The sequence below is a fragment of the Chlorocebus sabaeus genome, chromosome 29 (assembly GCF_047675955.1).
Source record: "Chlorocebus sabaeus isolate Y175 chromosome 29, mChlSab1.0.hap1, whole genome shotgun sequence".
Classification (NCBI taxonomy): domain Eukaryota; kingdom Metazoa; phylum Chordata; class Mammalia; order Primates; family Cercopithecidae; genus Chlorocebus; species Chlorocebus sabaeus.
In genome coordinates this window covers 43,678-62,878 of record NC_132932.1, presented here as the reverse complement: position 1 = coordinate 62,878, position 19,201 = coordinate 43,678, and the positions used below count along the sequence as shown (strand labels likewise).

Genomic DNA, 19,201 nt, shown 5'->3' with positions numbered 1-19,201 from the left:
GAGTGTCTCTATTGTTTTTGGGTCCCTAGGAAACCCAGAGAAATAAATAGGCAAGCATTTTACCAAAGGACAAGTTTATGACAAACCTGTGACTTAACAGTTCAACATCTTCTGTGGGTTAACAGCTCTATTTTACATCTGATCTAGTCCAAACAGCCCCCTGACAAATTGCTCAATTACTCTCAGTGGAAGTTTAAATCCGATCACATAAGACTTTCAACACGTTCTCCCTCTTAGACAGGGTCTGTCTGCATAAAGTCCTCCCCAGATGATTTAAATCCACCTCTCTGTGACATCAGGAGAGGAAAGATGTGGAGGGTGGGGGCAGGTCAAGATTACGAGGAAATTACAGAAGACTCACATGGAAAAATCAAGCAAACAAAGGTTTTCCTTTAATCTCCCTTAAGGACACACCCAGGGCAGTACAGGAATCAGTCTGAGGGGGCTGATCCAGACTTCCCTTTGTGTAAATGGAAAGAGCCCAGCCCTCCCTCCACCCTGACTCAGAGCTGCAGAGGGGTTGTGAGCTGCTTCCCCATCCTTGTCTAGAAGAGTGGCTTCCAGCACAGCAAATGGGAGAACTCAGCAGGGTGGCAACGGCTACCGACTTCTCTACCTACGTGCCTGCTTACCTACCTACCTACCTAATCTATCTCTGCATCCACGAGCCAGGCTCTCATTCGCCCAGGCTGGCGTGTGGTGGCACAATCTGCTGACTGCAGCTTCAACCTCCCTAGGCTCAAGGGATCCTCCCGCCTTAGCCTCCTGTAGCTAGGACCACAGGCACTTGCCACCATGCCTGGCCAACTCCTTCTTAAAAAGTGTCAGAATACAGGTTCTCTTGGGCAGCAAAGCCATACACAATCAAGAATTTATTATTTTAGAATAACGGTGTTATGTTTATGAAAGCTAACAGTTGCATCCACATCAGGCACCTCCAAATGAAATGAGCTAAGAATGTTCTCAGGCTATATCGCGCCCCTCACCTGGGGCCTGTGTCCCAGGTCCCCCAGAGCAGGGTTGCAACCTCAGACAGCCACTATGGATACTGTGTTTTTCTCCTATGCCTATGAAAAAGTCTATAGATTAGGTGCAGCAAGATATTAACAAAATACAACAATTATACTGTAATAAAAGTTATGCTAAGTAAAACAAGCGTTCTGTGAACAGAAGCTCTTGGACACCCACAGCGTATCTGATGACCTAGATGGCTACTGAGTGACCAACAGGCAGGTACCGTAGACAGTGTCAGCTTTCATCCCACTGCTTAGAAGAATGGTGTACAATTTAAAACTTTGGAAGTGTTTATATCTGGAATTCTCCATTTAATATTTTCAGACCAAGGGTGACTGGGTAATAAACCGTGGAAGGCAAAACCATGGATGGAGGCACTACCGTGTTTTGCCAAAATATGCTGGCTTAAGCCAGGGTTTACTAAAGACAGAATGCTTCCCGTTTACGCTGCTGGCCCCAATCCTTGCACCAGAAAGGACATTGCTGGGTGTGGCTAAGTGCTCGAGAAGTGAAAAGCAGCACATAGAACAACTTTTGTCTAAAGTTCACTGCAGTAGAAGAAAATGACACTGATAATCATGAGTAGGAGACTAAAACACAGTGTGTGTCCCAATGTGTGAACTAGAGCAAAGCTCACCTGTAAGAGTAAAGGGTGAAAACCCCACTGTGGCTGAGTTTTGCGCCTCCACTGTAAGCGCCACCTTTTTCTCGAATTTCTGTATGTAGGAATTTAGCAGTCATCAAACATGCAAGGATTTTAAGACTGAAATTAATGATTAAAAAATGCAAGTTTAAAACACCATGGCTGATAAAAAAACATAGACAATGAAGTAATTATTGGATTCAGTGAAAATGAAAATAAAATCAAGTTGTACAATAATGCCACATAAATTATGGTCCCATTTTTTTGGTCTTGTTTTTTAAGAGACGGGATCTTGCTCTGTCGCCAGGCTGGAGTGCATAAGGGCAATCACAGCTCACTGCAGCCTTGAACTCCTGTGCTCAAGGGATCCTCCCACCAGTCTCCTGAGTAGCTGGGCCTACAGATGCGTGCCACCACGCCTATTTTTACAATTTCTGTAGAGGCAGGGTCTAGTTCCGTTGCCCAGGCTGGTCTTAAACACCTGGCTTCAAGTGATCCTCCTGCCTTCAAAGTGCTGGGCTTACAGGCATGAGATTTTCTTTTTAATTAACAAAAACTAAAAAGCACAAGGAAGCACAATTTTCAAGCAGTTGTCTTGGATTACATGGTTGAAAGCAGTGGTGGTGGGGAGGGAATCTAACACTTCCAGCACCACACTGCTTAACTTGTTCCAATGCATATGTGGCATTTTTAAAATCTGGTGAAGTAGAAAGATGTTATTTCTATTGTAAAGGCAAATGTGCAAATGAATATTTAAATGTCTCACATCAGGATACCAAAAAAAAAAAGGAAACTGAAGTCAAACTCTTTGAGTTTTATAGGAATCCCTTAAGTAAACACACACTCTCCGATACATCACATTTCCAGGAACGGGGCTGATTTCATCTGCCTTCCACTGCGAATGGTGACATCACATTCTAGATGATTCCAGAACACATCCTCCTCTGACAGAAGGCAGGGCAGACAATGATGGTAGCGTCTGCAGCAAAGACACAGGCTCCTTAAAGGCGCCCGTGGCGAGATCAGCCCCGGGTCACCACTTCCACAGATGGGCCATTTCCCAAAGCAGATGAAGGGAGTCAAATAGGCCAGGTGGGAAATCAAGGAAGGAGTGGGCATGTTCCCAGGGGCTGTGCTGGGAGAAGTCATGACCATCTCGTGTGGGCCCTCCAGGAGAAACCCAGTGCCACTCGGGTGGCTGGGGCGTCATCAGTTGGGACCAGCGAGGTTGGAGCCAGACCCTGGGGGACGGAGCCTCTACAAGCACCAGCAGGGATGGCCTTCAATCCATCCATGCATCCTCCTCCTTGAGAAATTTCTATTACTTGTATATTAAAAACACATGCTCACTGTTGAAAGATTATAAAATACAAAAAACAAGGAAAAAAAGATCTAGACTCCCCCTGGCCCAGGGGGAACCTCCACATTTTTAGCGTTTTCTGTCTGCATTTTCCTATTGGATGGTGGAAACAGACCACTCTTCTGCTGGCACAGCAGACAGATCTGTTTATCTCCTACAAATATGGAAATTAATGAACAAAACAGCTGACCACACACCTCTTTTCTACAGAAGAGCTCTTTCTGGGCCCCCACTGCAGCCCCACATTTCCTCCCACCTGGCTACACACCTCCCCATCTGTGGTCCTACTGTGACACACGTACACCCTGGAGGCCCGGCACCTTCTCCTATCAGGATAGACTGCCCAGGCCTAAGCCTGCCTTCCCCTCTCTACCACTCGGGTGGCTGGGGCACCATCAGTTGGGACCAGCGAGGTTGGAGCCAGACCCTGGGGGTCTCCTCCTTGGTTTAGTCCCTCATGGGGGTAGCTGCCTGGGACAAGGATACAGGAAGTGAATTTCCGGGATATAACATTTTTGCACAGATCTGTGTCATCCACACCCAACTGACAGGTCCCCAAAAGTGTATGTCTGTGAGTCTGTCCTCCTGGTCTGGCCAGTTTCCACAGATGGGATGAACACAGCCGAGGGGCAGCCACACTTTGGAAGAAAGGGCTGGAGGGCCAGTTCGTAGGCTGCAAACTCCCTCGCCCCACGCCACTTTGGGAACAGGCCTGACCCTCACTCTCGGCCGTGGCTTCGGCCGCTCAACCCCGGGCCTCCTTCCCTGAGCTTCTGACTTGGTGGGGAGACAGGGGAGGCAAACTCCTCAGAGGGACTGTGAGGCAGCCTCCAGCCCTGCCATCTGCAGGGCTCTGCAGGACCACCTGGTTTCTCCCCACTGCCCTGTCCCTCTGTGGCCCCGGGTCAGGCACCCCCCACCCACCCACCCACAGTCTGGCTCATGAGGTTCTCCTGCAGCCCCCATGGCTGCCTGGGTCACCTCCCACTCTCCCTTGTGGCTTTGTGTCTTGATCTACCTTTGCTGTCGTTCCATGCATCTGTCCTCACGAAGGATTAATCTACCATGTTTATCAGAGGTCTCAACCTAAATTCATTCAATTTCCACCTAGAGATGAGGGGAGTACATGGGGCATTTTGAAAGGAGTTTGTGGTTAGGGCCTTTGTTCATAAAGACTCTGCTGTTTAAAGAGGGCTGCTCGTAGACTCACAAAGCCCCAGGTCCAACACTCAGAGTCAGTGCAGACTCTTCCTGTGCTAAAACATGCCCTGTGAACTCGAACAGGCTTGACAAGCTGCTTCTGTAAGGCTCAGGCCTGAGAGATCCCGACCTCCACCCTCCTACCTGGCAAGATCTGGGTCCGTGTAGGGGACAGTTCGGATGCATTCGCCCACATAATTCACCGGGAAGTGCATCAGGAAGTGAGTCTTCATCTGCCAGGGCTTGAAGGTGGGTTCCTGAGGGATAAGGTGCGGTCAAAGGTGGCTGTCCTATTTTTATTTTGGCCTTTTCTTAGTGTGTGTTTTCTGTAACTACTGCTGTGTAGAACTTCTATATGAGTTTTAGGTTGTGAATCTTGCCCACCCAGAGTTCCCCCACCCCAGAGAGCCTCCACTTCGGCCCCCCTGGGCTGGTCCTGCCTGTGCTCCGCTTGGTGTGAATGTTGAGTGTGATCGGTCCACAGGGCTGCTTGACCCTGCGTCTCCTTCCTTCTTGTTGCTGAGGCCAGTTCTGTTCTCTCTTTCTCCACCTGAACTGCATTTGAAGCCAAGATGAAGGATGAGAAGTAGTTGCTAAGAAGGACCCTCCTGCAGCGAATTCGCTGTGAGGAGGCTGCGCTGGCCCAGCCTGTCATTTCCTTCTCTAAGCTCATTCCAGAGGTCGGCAAGGGGCAGCCTGTCCCTGCCTGCTCTCGTGGCCTGCGAATCAAGAATGGATTTTACATTTCCAAATGATTGAACAAATAAAAAACTAACACTTCTGTGGGGAAAAGAAAGAGAGATCAGCTTGTTACTGTGTCTATATAGAAAGAAGTAGACATAAGAGACTCCATTTTGTTCTGTATTTGAGATGCTGTTAATCTGTGACCCTACCCCCAACTTTGTCCGTGCAAGAGACACGTGCTGCGGCGACTCAAGGTTTAATGGATTTTGGGCTGTGCAGGATGTGTCTTTGTTAAATAAGTGCCTGAAGACAGCTTGCTGGTTAAAAGTCATCACTATTCTCTTAATTTCAACTGCCCAGGGACACGTACATGGCCAAAGTCGCAGAGACCTCTGCCTAGAAAAGCTAGGTATTGTCCAAGGTTTCTCCCCATGTGATAGGCTGAAACAATGCTGCTAAAAGGTTTATGGAGATGTTTGCATATGCATCTCAAGGCACAGCATTTTCCTTTAAACTTATTCATGTCACAGAGATTTTTGTTCATATGTCTTACTGCTGATTTCCTCCCTACAATGATCCTATTGTCCTGCCACTCCCTTATCTTTAAGATGGTAAAGATAATTATCAATAAATACTAAGGGAACTCAGAGACCGGTGCCAGTGTGGGTCCTCTCTAAGCTGAGCGCCAGTCCCCTGGGCCCACTTTTTCTTTCTCTATACTTTGTCTCTGTGTCTCATTTCTTTTCTCAAGTCTCTTGTTCCACCTAACGAGAAACACCCACAGGTGTGGAGGGGCAGGCCACCCCTTCATCTGGTGACCAACGTGGAAGCTTTTCTCTAAGGTGAAGGTACACCAGAGCGTGGTCATTGAGGACAAGTCGATGAGAGACTCCCGAGTACGTCTACAGTCAGCCTTGCGATAAGCTTGTGCACTCGGAAGAACCTAGGGTAACAATGGGGCAAACTGAAAGTAAATATGCCTCTTATCACAGCTTTATTAAAATTCTCTTAAAAAGAGGGGGAGTTAAAGTCTCTACCAAAAATCTAATTATGCTATTTCAAACAATAGAACAGTTTTGTCCATGGTTTCCAGAACAGGGAACTTTAGATCTAAAAGACTGGGAAAAAATTGGCAAAGAATTAAAACAAGCAAGTAGGGAAGGTAAAATCATCCTACTTACAGTATGGAATGATTGAGTCATTATTAAAGTAGCTTTAGAACCATTGCAAACAGAAGAAGATAGCGTTCCAATTTCTGATGTCCCTAAAAGCTGTGCAGTAGATTGTGAAAAAGAGGCAGGGATAGAATCCTGGAAAGGAAAGGAAAGTTCACACTGTAAATGTGTAGCAGAGCTGGTAATGGCTCAGTCAATGCAAAATGTTTATGATAATCAATTACAGGAGGTAGTATATCCTGAAACGTTAAAATTAGAAGAAAAGAGTCCAGAATTAGCAGAGCCATCAGAATCTAAACCACGATGGCCAACTCCTCTTACAGCACCTCAGATGCCTGTAACTTTACAACCTCAAATGCAGGTTAAACAAGTACAAACTCCAAAAGAAGATCAAATAGAAAAAGAGTCTCTGGCATGGCAATGCCAATCCAAATACAGTGTCCACAATATCAGCCGGTAGAAAATAAATCCCAGCCGCCAGTAGTCTATCAATACTGGTTGCCAGCCGAGCTGCAGTATCGGCAGCCCCCAGAAAATCCGTATGGACAACCAGGAACATTTCCACTGCCACAGGGCAGGGTGCCATATCCTCAGCCGCCCACCATGAGACTTAATCCTACAGCACCGCCTAGTACACAGGGTAGTGCAGTACATAAAATTATTGATGAGGCAAGAAAACAAGGAGATATTGAGGCATGGCAATTCCCAGTAATATTAGAAGCAAGACCACCTGGAGAAGGGGTCCAAGAGGGAGAGCCTCCCATAGCTGAAGCCAGATATCAGTCTTTTTCTATAAAAATGCTAAAAGAAATGAAAGAAGGAGTACAACAGTATGGACCCAACTCTCCTTACATGAGAACATTATTTGATTCCATTGCTCATGGACATAGACTCATTCCTTATGATTGGGAGATTCTGGCAAAATCATCACTCTCACCCTTTCAGTTTTTACAATTTAAGACTTGGTGGATTGATGAGGCACAAGTACAGGTCCAAAGAAATAGGACTGCCAATCCTCCAATTAACATAGATGCAGATCAACTATTAGGAATAGGTCAAAATTGGAGCACTGTTGACCAACAAGTAATAATGCCAAATGAGGCCATTGAGCAAATCAGGGCTATCTGCCTTAGGGCCTGGGAGAAAATCCAAGACACAGGAACCACCTGCCCCTCCTTTAATACAATAAGACAAGGCTCTAAAGAGCCCTACCCTGATTTTGTAGCAAGACTTCAAGATGCTACTCAAAAGTCAATTACCAATGAAAATGTCCGTAAGGTCATAGTGGAGTTGATGGCATATGAAAACACCAATCTTGATTGTCAATCAGCCATTAAGCCATTAAAAGGAAGGGTTCCCGCAGGATCAGATGTAATCTCAGAGTACGTTAAAGCCTGCAATGGAATTGGAGGAGCTATGCATAAAGCTATGCTTATGGCTCAAGCAATCACAGGAGTTGCTTTAGGAGGACAAGTTAGAACATTTGGGGAAAAATGTTATAATTGTGGTCAAATTGGTCATCTAAAAAAGAATTGCCTAGTCTCAAGTAAGCAAAATGTAACTACTGAAGCTACTACAACAACAGATAAAGAGCCACCTGGCCTATGTCCAAGATGTAAAAAGGGAAAACATTGGGGTAATCAATGTCGTTCTAAATTTGATAAAAATGGGCAACCAGTGTCAGGAAATGAGAGGAGGGGCCAGCCTCAGGCCCCACAACAAACTGGGGCATTCCAAATTCAGCCCTTTGTTCCTCAGGGTTTTCAGGAACAACAACCCCCACTGTCACAAGTGTCTCAGGGAATAAGCCAGTTATCACAATACAGCAATTATCCCCCGCCACAAGAGGCAGTGCAGCAGTAGATGTATGCACCATACAAGCAGTCTTTGCTTCCAGGGGAGCCTCCACAAAAAATCCCCACAGGGGTATATGGCCCATTGCCTGAGGGGGCTGTAGGACTAATCTTAGGAAGATCAAGTTTAAATCTAAAGGGAGTTCAAATTCATACTGGTGTGGTTGATTCAGACTATAAAGGCGAAATTCAATTGGTTATTTGTTCCTCAATTCCTTGGAGTGCCAGGCCAGGAGACAAGATTGCTCAATTATTACTCCTACCTTATATTAAAGTTGGAAAGAGTGAGATAAAAAGAACAGGAGGGTTCGGAAGCACTGATCCGGCAGGAAAGGCTGCATATTGGGTAAGTCTGGTCTCTGAGAGCATACCCGTGTGTAAGGCCATTATTCAAGGAAAACAGTTTGAAGGGTTGGTAGACACTGGAGCAGATATCTCTGGCATTGCTTTAAATTAGTGGCCAAAAATTGGCCTAAACAAAAGGCTGTTAGAAGACTTGTCGGCGTAGGCACAGCTTCAGAAGTGTATGAAAGTACATGATTTTACATTGTTTAGGACCAGATAATCAAGAAAGTACTGTTCAGCCAATGATTACTTCAATTCCTATTCATCTATGGGGTCGAGATTTATTACAACAATGGGATGCAGAAATCATTATGCCCGCTCCATTATACAGCTCCACGAGTCAAAAACTCATGATTAAGATGGGATATATACCAGGAAAGGGATTAGGAAAAAATGAAAATGGCATTAAAGTCCCAATTGAGACTGAGAAAAATTAAGAAAGAAAAGGAATAGGGTATCATTTTTAAGGGCGGCCACTGTAGAGCCTCCTGAACCCATTCCATTAACTTGGAAAACAGAAAAACCGGTATGAGTAAATCAGTGGCCGCCAGCTAAGCAAAAACTGGAGGCTTTACATTTATTAGCAAAGGAACAATTAGAAAAGGGACACATTGAGCCTTCATTCTCACCCTGGAATTCTCCTGTATTTGTAATTCAGAAAAAATCAGGCAAATGGCATATGTTAATGGACTTAAGAGCAGTAAATGCTGTAATTAAACCCATGGAGCCTCTTCAACCTGGATTGCCCTCTCCAGCCATGATCCCGAAAGACTGGCCTTTAATTATAATTGATCTTAAGGATTGTTTTTTTACCATTCCTCTGGCAGAGCAAGATTGTGAAAAATTTGCCTTTACTATACCAGCCATAAATAATAAAGGATCAGCCACCAGGTTTCAGTGGAAAGTATTACCTCAGGGATTGCTTAATATTCCAACTATTTGTCAAACTTTTGTAGGTCAAGTCCTTCAACCAGTTAGAGGTAAATTTTCAGATTGTTATATTATTCACTATATTGATGATATTTTATGTGCTGCAGAAACAAGAGACAAATTAATTGACTGTTACACATTTCTGCAAGCAGAGGTTTCCAGTGAAGGACTAACAATAGCTTCTGATAAGATCCAAACCTCTACTCCTTTTCATTATTTAGGGATGCAGAGAGAAAATAGAAAAATGAAGCCACAAAAAATAGAAATAAGAAAAGATACACTAAAAACATTAAATGACTTTCAAAAATTGTTAGGTGATATTAATTGGATTCGGCCAAGCCTAGGCATTCCTACTTATGCCATGTCAAATTTGTTCTCTATCCTAAGAGGAGAGCCAGACTTAAATAGTAAAAGAATATTAACCCCAGAGGCAACAAAAGAAATTAAATTAGTGGAAGAAAAAATTCAGTCAGCGCAAATAAGTAGAATAGATCCCTTAGCCCCACTCAACTTTTAATTTTTGCTAGTACACATTCTCTAACAGGCATCATCATTCAAAATACTGATCTTGTAGAGTGGTCATTCCTTCCTCACAGTACAATTGAGACTTTTACATTGTACTTGGATCAAATAGCTACATTAATTGGTCAGGCAAGATTACAAATAATAAAATTGTGTGGTAATGACCCAGACAAAATAGTTGTTCCTTTAACCAAGGAACAAGTTAGACAAGCCTTTATCAATTCTGGTGCATGGCAGATTGGCCTTGCCAATTTTGTGGGAATCATTGATAATCATTACCCAAAAACAAAAATATTCCAGTTTTTAAAATTGACTACTTGGATTTTACCTAAAATTACCAGACATGAACCTTTAGAAAATGCTCTGACAGTATTTACTGATGGTTCCAGCAATGGAAAAGCAGCTTACACAGGGTCAAAAGAGCGAGTAATCAAAACTCAATATCAATCAGCTCAAAGGGCAGAGTCGGTTGCAGTCACTACAGTGTTACAAGATTTTAATCAACCTGTTAATATTATATCAGATTCTGCATATGTAGTACAGGCTACAAGGGATATTGAGACAGCTCTAATTAAATATAGCATGGATGATCAGTTAAACCAGTTGTTCAATTTGTTATAACAAACTAAGAAAAAGGAATTTCCCATTTTATATTATTCATATTCGAGCACACACTAATTTACCAGGACCTTTAACTAAAGCAAATGAACAAGCTGACTTACTGGTATCCTCTGCATTCATAAAAGCACAAGAACTTCATGTTTTGACTCATGTAATTTCAGCAGGATTAAAAAACAAATTTGATGTCACATGGAAACAGGCAAAAGATATTGTACAACATTCCACCCAGTGTCAAGTACTACACCTGCCCACTCAAGAGGCAGGAGTTAATCCCAGAGGTCTGTGTCCTAATGCATTATGGCAAATGGATGTTACACATATACCTTCATTCGGAAAATTATCATATGTTCATGTAACAGTTGATACTTATTCACATTTCATATGGGCAACCTGCCAGACAGGAGAAAGTACTTCCCATGTTAAAAAATATTTATTATCTTGTTTTGCTGTAATGGGAGTTCCAAAAATAATTAAAACTGACAATGGACCAGGTTATTATATTAAAGCTTTCCAAAAATTCTTAAATCAGTGGAATATTACACATACAACAGGAATTCCTTGTAATTCCCAAGGACAGGCCATAGTTGAAAGACCTAATAGAACACTCAAAACTCAGTTAAACAAAAAGAAGGGGGAGACAGTAAGGAGTGTACCACTCCTCAGATGCAGCTTAATCTAGCACTCTATATTTTAAGTTTTTTAAACATTTGTAGAAATCAGACTACTACTTCCGCAGAACAACATCTTACTGGTAAAAAGAACAATCCACATGAAGGAAAACTGATTTGGTGGAAAGACAACAAAAATAAGACATGGGAAATAGGGAAGGTGATAACTGGGGAAGAGGTTTTGCTTGTGTTTCACCAGGAGAAAATCAGTTTCCTGTTTGGATACCCACTAGACATTTAAAGTTCTACAATGAACCCATCGGAGATGCAAAGAAAAGCACCTCCACGGAGACGGAAACACCCAATCGAGCGCCATTGACTCGCATGATGAACCAAGTGGTGATATCAGAAGAACAGATGAAGTCACCACGCACCAAGAAGGCGGAGCTGCCGACCTGGGCACAGTTAAAGAAGCTGACACCGTTAGCTGGAAAAAGCCTAGCTAGCACAAAGGTGACACAAACCCCAGAAAAAAATGCTGCTTGCAGCTCTAATGATTGTATCAACGGTGGTAAGTCTCCCCATGCCTGCAGGAGCAGCTGCAGCTAATTATACCTACTGGGCCTATGTGCCTTTCCCACCCTTAATTGGGGCAGTCACATGGATGGATAATCCTATTGAAGCATACGTTAATAATAGTGTGTGGGTACCTGGTCCCACAGATGATCGTTGCCCTGCCAAACTGGAGGAAGAAGGAATGATGATAAATATTTCCACTGGGTAACGTTATCCTCCTATTTGCCTAGGGAGAGCACCAGGATGTTTAATGCCTGCTATTCAAAATTGGTTGGTAGAAGTACCTACTGTCAGTCCCACCAGCAGATTACTTATCACATGGTAAGAAGAGAAGATAATCTCACTTTAGACATTTCTAAATTAAAAGAACAAATTTTTGAAGCCTCTCAAAGTCACTTAAATATTGTGCCTGGAGCTGAGGCGTTAGATCAAGTGGCAAAAAATCTTTATGGATTAAACCCAACGACTTGGATTAAGTCTATTGGGAACTCTACTGCAGTAAATTTTGGAATTATGTGTCTCTGTTTAATCGGCTTGTTTTTAGTGTGCTGGACCAGTCGAAGAATCCTGCGTCAAATCGAGACAATGAACAATCCTTCATCGCCATGGCACATTTATATAGAGGAAAAGGGAGAGAGAATGTTGCGGGAAGTCAGGGACCTTGAATGCAGGGAATGGCTGAAGCCACGGCAGAAAAACATAAAATATGAAGATTTCATGGACATTTATTAGTTCTCCCAAGTTAATACTTTTATAATTTCTTATGTCTGTCTTTACTTTAATCTCTTAATTCCATCATCTTCTTTGTAAGCTGAGGAGGATATATGTCACCTCAGAACCCTGTGATGATTGCCTTAACTGCACAAATTGTTTGTGGAGCATGTGTGTTTGAACAATATGAAATCTGGGCATCTTGAAAAAAGAACAGGATAACAGCGATGTTCAGGGAACAAGGGAGATAACCTTGAACTGGCCACCGGTGAGCTGGACGGAACAGAGCCATATTTCTTCTCTTTTCTTATGCAAATAGGAGAAATATCGCTGAATTCTTTTTCTCAGCAAGGAACATCCCTGAGAAAGAGAATGCGCTCTGAGGGTAGGCCTATAAACAACCCCCTTGGAAGCGTTCTGCCTTTTACGGTTGAAGCCGAAGGGATGAAATAAGCCCCGGCCTCCTGTAGCGCTCCCAGGCTTATTAGGATGAAGAAATTCCCACCTAATAAATTTTGGTCAGACAGGTTGTCTGTTCTCAAACCCTGTTTCCTGATAAGATGTTATCAATGACAATGAGTGCCCAAAATTTCATTTTTAATTTTAATTTTAACACCATCCTGTGATCTCATCCTGCCTCCACTTGCTGGGTGTGGTGGCCAGGAGCCCGAACGCGGGGGGTGCCGGCACCCCCGGCGATGGGGCTCCCAGAAGCCAGGAGGGCGGGCCGGGGGTGGCGGCCGGGAGCCCGACCGCGGGGGGTACCGGCACCCCCGGCGATGGGGCTCCCAGAAGCCAGGGGGGCGGGCCGGGGGTGGCGGCCGGGAGCCCGACCGCGGGGGGTGCCTGCACCCCCGGCGATGGGGCTCCCAGAAGCCAGGGGGGCGGGCCGGGGGTGGCGGCTGGGAGCCCGATCGCGGGGGGTGCCTGCACCCCCGGCAATGGGGCTCCCAGAAGCCAGAGGGGCGGGCCGGGGGTGGCGGCCAACACGGTGAGACCCCTGTCTCTACTAAAAATACAAAAATTAGCTGGGCACGGTAGCAGGCACCTGTAATCCCAGCTACGTGGGAGGCTGAGACACAAGATTCTGTTGAACCCTGGAAGCAGAGGTTACAGTGAGCTGAGATTATGCCACTGCAATCCAGCCTAAGTGACAGAGCAAGACTCTGTCTCAAAAATAAAAATAATAAATAATAACAAAAGAAAAAATACATATGCATTCCTAGTCCCTTGGAGCTGCAGCAACAAAGCTGGTGATATATTTTGGGTGCTTCTAATCAATGTTTTCCATGAGCCACACTGCAAGTCTCAACCTTGCCCCTGCTACAGTAATTATCTATTACAAATTAAAACAAGAGCCATAACTCTGTCTCCTACTAAAATATTCTAATTGAGACATGTTAACAGAATACATTTCTTTGGGTGATAAAGTATCCACCAGGGTGGGGAACAGACGGCCCACCGCTTGTGCTGTGGCCCTAACCACCAAGGACTCATGAATCATCCACAGCAAGGCTGGGGACTCAAAAAGAACACTAAATTGCTCTTTGACATTAATTCTTAAATCTTGAGAAACCAAAGTTCTCTTTGTAACAGACTTGAAAAAGGATGAAGTCAGAAGTAGCTCAGCAGAGATGCACCAACTCTTACCTGAGAGAGACACCCCTTGCTAATCACGTCTGGATTAACGGATGTGCTAAAAGCATCTCTTCCAACAGAGACACAGACTGCAAACAGGAATGCCATGAACACCTTCCCCAGATAACCCAGTCCTGACCCATCCACCCCTCAGGAGGTCCCCAGACAAGTCCAATAAGGAAATGACCCCACAGCAGATTCAGGTGCAGGCAGTGAGGGTAGTGGTGTCAGGGAATTCCGCTGTAAACCTTGGCAGCACGCAGGGAGGTGTACCCAGCTGGACAAGTGAAGTCAAAAGTGCAGGATGATCTGGCCATTCCAAATATGCAGGGCATTCCAATTTTGTTAAAAAGAAACCCAGCCTTTGAAAAGGCCCGGACTTCCCACAATGTGTGGTATTTATAGTGTGGAGGGCACTGTAGAGAAGTTATCAGAGGGTTCATGACGGCAAGATCCACGGAGGCTCTGCCATGTGCCAGGCATGAGACAAAAATTTACACAAAACACCTCATTTCACCCTACACAGAGTCCACAGACTGCTCCACAGTCTCCCAGGTAAGAGTTAGTGCATCTCTGCTGAGCTACTTCTGACTTCATCCTTTCTCAACTGCTTCATGTGTCACCCTACACAGAGTCCACAGACTGCTCTACATTTCACCCTACAGAGTCCACAGACTTCTCCACATTTCACCCTACAGAGTCCACAGACTTCTCCACATTTCACCCTACAGAGTCCACAGACTGCTTCACATTTCACCCTACACAGAGTCCACAGACTGCCCCACATTTCACCCTACACAGAGTACAGAGACTGCTTCACAGAATACTACCAAAGGGGACCATCAAATGATCCCCAAGAAGTAATGAGCGCCTTAAAAGTAAGAAAGCCAACCTCCTCCCCCTCTCTTAACTCCCTCTCCTCATTTCCGCAGAACCAAAGAAATATGAAGGGCCAGTGACGCCCCACTGAAGAACGCTCTCATGGTGGTTACACTCTGTACATAGGGAGCACAACACTGCTCCGTGCTGCATGAGGCTACTATTCTATACTACACTAGTACGATCTGTTTGTTCTATTCTATACTATTCCATTCTCTATGATAGAATACTACAGCTTCATTCCATACGATAAAATACTGTACTATCTGTTCTATTCTATTCTATTTTCTTCTATACAGAAAGGAGTTAGCCAGCTTGCTTTAGGCAGACAGTAAGGGAAGGGTCCCAGAGAGCCTCCAGCCCATGTTTTGTGCAGATAGGGGGACTTGCACGGGGGGGCTCGCCTAAACATGCTCACAGCAGACTAAAGGTCCCCATGCACACGAGGGAATGGGGTGGAACCACCAGATATTTGCCCCTTAGACAGCGAGCCCAGCCCCATCAGCTTCTACATAAAAGCCCTTGTAGTCAACTGGGAAGGGAGCGACCAGCAACCTGCTCTCAGGACCCCTCTTTTCGCTGAGAGCTTAACTTTTAGCTTAACAAGTTCCACTGCACTCACTCTTCGATGTCCCCGTGCCTGTTTCTTCCTGGTCATGAGACAAGAACCTGGACCCAGCTGAGCTAAAGAGCAAAACTCCTGCATCAGTGCTACAGAACACTATCCTCTCTGTTCTGTGCCATGCGACTCTACTATTCCACACCACACTACGTAATATTAATACTATGCTGTGTGTTCTAATCTAGATTGTATTATGCTATGCAATACTACGTCATTAGTTCAACTGTATACTCTACAATACTATCCTACTTGTTCTATTCTAGACCATGTAATACTATTTGTCCTATTGTATACTACACTACATAATGTTACACTGTTTCTTCTATTCTATGCTACTCTATATAACATTATGCTATTTGTTCTATTCTGCGCTACTCTATATAATTCTATTCTGTTTGTTCCATTCTATACAATACCTTGCATCATTTTACCATGTTCCACGATACAAGAGTAGAGTCAGTTATACTTTCATAATCTCTTTTCCAAGCTCTTACCCAGTAAGAAATGTGATGTTTTACTATGCCTCACATAAATGCACATTTCATGATAATCAATGCCATTTCCTATGGTTGTAGAATTCTGTCTCTATGATTCTACTGATACGGCTTCTTTGGGCTTTTCTTTAAGTCCCTTGCAGTGTCTGGTTTCCTAGTGAAAAGATGACTAAGGTCCTGATAAGATCCTACAAAACCAGCATTCACACAGGCTCACCTGTGTGCACACTGCTGGACTCCGTGTTGAAGGAGTGACAGGAAGACAGATGGCTGTCGGTGGATGGAAGGCAACAAGCACAGAGTAGATTCCAGAACTGAGACGTGTACCAAGGCTCTGGCACAGCTGAGGGTCGATCCCAATTCTAGCCTCTCACAGAAAGGCAGAGGAGACTTAGCACAAAGAGCACAGAACTTTGCTTTAATAAAGCAAATGCTTACCATCCACTGTGAGGAGCTCAAGGAGAAATGGCAGTAGGCTCTACTAATGATACTGCTTTAAAAAATGGAAGGGAGAGGGTACATTTTCACATGGGCCATGTGGAAAGTTGGATGGACCTGCCGCTGGACCTGCCGCTGGACCTGTTCCTGGACCTGATGCTGGACCTACCGCTGGACCTGATGCTGGACCTGACGCTGGACCTGCCCCTGGACCTGCCACTCGGTCTGCTACTGGACTGCTAACAAATGCTGCAGATTTTTATGGAGAGAAAAGTACAATGCGTCTGAGAGCAGCTGTCCCAGCTCTGGATGAAGCCGGCAGAAAAAGGAAGCAGCAGAGACGCTGGTATCATTCAGTGGGCAGAGTCAATGACCCTCCTCTAAGTCCAGCAAATCTCAACCTGCATGTCTGCAACTAGAAATACCAATCACAAGCCAGACCTCCTGGCAAATACCATTGACCCACTGTAATTCTCTGTGGTGTATTATGTCCCATGTACAGGAAATCATTCACAAAGCCTTTAACCAGGAAGTACTAACATGACTTTTAATGCAATATAACAGCTTTGCACCCATTTAACATATATTTAACCCCAGTGGTATATTTAAATATATATTTTATAGAACATCAGGCATGTTTACCTAATGGCTCGAACTTTCACAATGTCTCTCTCCCTGAGAGGACAGCGGAGGATCCCATGCACTGTCTCCAGGAACATGCCCCTCCCAGAGAGGATTCACAAATCAAATGTGCACATGCATGCATGCACAGACACATATCACACACACACATACACATGGACAAGCACACCTACATGCAATGCATACATTCACACATGCACACACATTCACATAATCACGTAATACCACCACATAACACATGCATACACATACAACACTCAAACACACACGCACATACAACACTCAAACACACATGCACAAGCATACACACAACACTCAAACACACATGCATATACATACACATTCTGACACACATACATATGTAAATGCGTAGACATAACATGCACAAATATACATGTATAACTATATACACACGAGCATCCATGCATGTCTACTTGCACATATGTGCAGTCGTGCCTAAACATGTAACAGATGCACACACATACATGCAACACAAATACACATGCACACATATACACATGCATGCACATGTACATTACACACAAAGGCACACATACATGCACAACACATATACATGCAATACACACTTTCATACACATAAATGCAAACACACATACATATATACATCCCTCAAAGACCCCATTATTCAATTCTAAACAAAGTAGTTTATCCCCCAAATGTACCTTCTCGTAATTAATAAGCTCTACTGCACATTTCTTGTTTCAAATAATGAGGTCTCACACACAGCACACACACATTTATACTCCAATACGTGTGAACATATAAATAGAAATAGGCACACGGGCACGAAGACCCTCTTCTGTAAAGGTATTCTCAAACTTGAACTGAACGAATTCTGCTAATTATAGTCAGAGTCAGCAAAGATATATATTTGACCTCGGAATGAATATACTCGTTCTTTTCGTTACCCCTGGCAACAGCAAGAATGTAAAACAGAGTTGTGCGATACCATGTCACTTATTCAATCCCACTTCCTGGGATCTGACCCACTTGGAATAGCGTTTCTGTCTGAGTGATTTCCTTCTGACTAAAATCATGAGACAATTCCTTCTCTTCCTGCTTTCTCTTTCCCAGGCCTTTTCACTGCCCTTTCATCATCTCGGAAACTAAATCATACTTGTCAAAATGGAATGCAAAGAAACAGCCTTAGGAGAGAATCCCACAATGGAATGGACCCCAGAGAGGAAAAAATATTCTTTTTGAAAATGTACAAAAGGAAAAGTCAAGAGGTCTGGGTTCCCTCTCATGACAGAAACAGACGTTAGCATAGCAGGTCGCTCAGCACAGTTCAGCTCTGTGTATGAAACAGAGATTCTAGTCCTTGTCCCTGTTTCAAGCTCTGTGTTTGAAACAGATTCTAGCCCTTGTCCCTGTTTCATGATGTTGCAGTGAAGGTAACAAAACAGACAAAGGGCACAGGCTGCAGAAAAGGATTTTAAAAGGATGACTTTTAAAATGTGAGCCTGCTTTTCAAGGGCACAATGAGGACATTTTCAAGTATATTAAAGCTGATATATAAGAGATGGGTATAAAGACTCTACAAGGTCATTAGACTTTAGACTTACAAAGAAAACAAATCACATTCTCCTAGCATCACCAGTCAGGTGTTCCACAAATACTAAGAATAGCCACTGCAATGGGGTCCACTATGAGGAGTCAAAACACAACCCATGAAGCATGGCCGAGAGCTCCTATAACCTGATTTCTAGGAATCTAATTTTAAACATCCTCACAGCTAGCACATCACAAAAATGCAGAGCTCCAAATGCTGTAACACAAGTGCTAACAACACCTACCCAAAAATATACGAGGCATTTCAGGCAAAAATCCCAGAATCAGAAGAACACAAGTTTTATAATTTCTTCAAGAGCTGGTGCTGGTTGAGGCTCTTCTGCAGACTTCAACAAAAGACACGCTAGAATTAGCCGTTGACGGTAACCCTGAGTCAACACGCACAGTGTTCAGAAAAGCACAAGGCCTGCTCCGACTTGAGACCCCTGGGAACTTTCTCTGGACCACACCGAGTGGACGACTTTGAGAACTCAAAATAACCAACAACCAGTCCATGAACAGAAAAAGAAGACTGCAGCCTCCCTGGGGACCTGGCTCCATGCCTGCCCCCTTTCTTCCGGATACCTTTGCCCTTCCTGGCTCCCTCATCCACCTGGAGATGCTCTGGGTTCAGGCCCCTCTCCAGTTGTGTCTCGGTCCACAGCTGGCTACCT

General features: G+C 44.3%; 1 protein-coding gene across 1 annotated transcript in view; it reads right to left on the bottom strand.

The window, feature by feature from the left end:
* Positions 1-19,201, bottom strand: part of LOC140710637 (uncharacterized) — a gene marked incomplete at its 5' end in the record, with an annotated part of 54,642 nt that overhangs the window by 13,892 nt on the left and 21,549 nt on the right. The gene's annotated exons all lie outside the window — the stretch shown is intronic.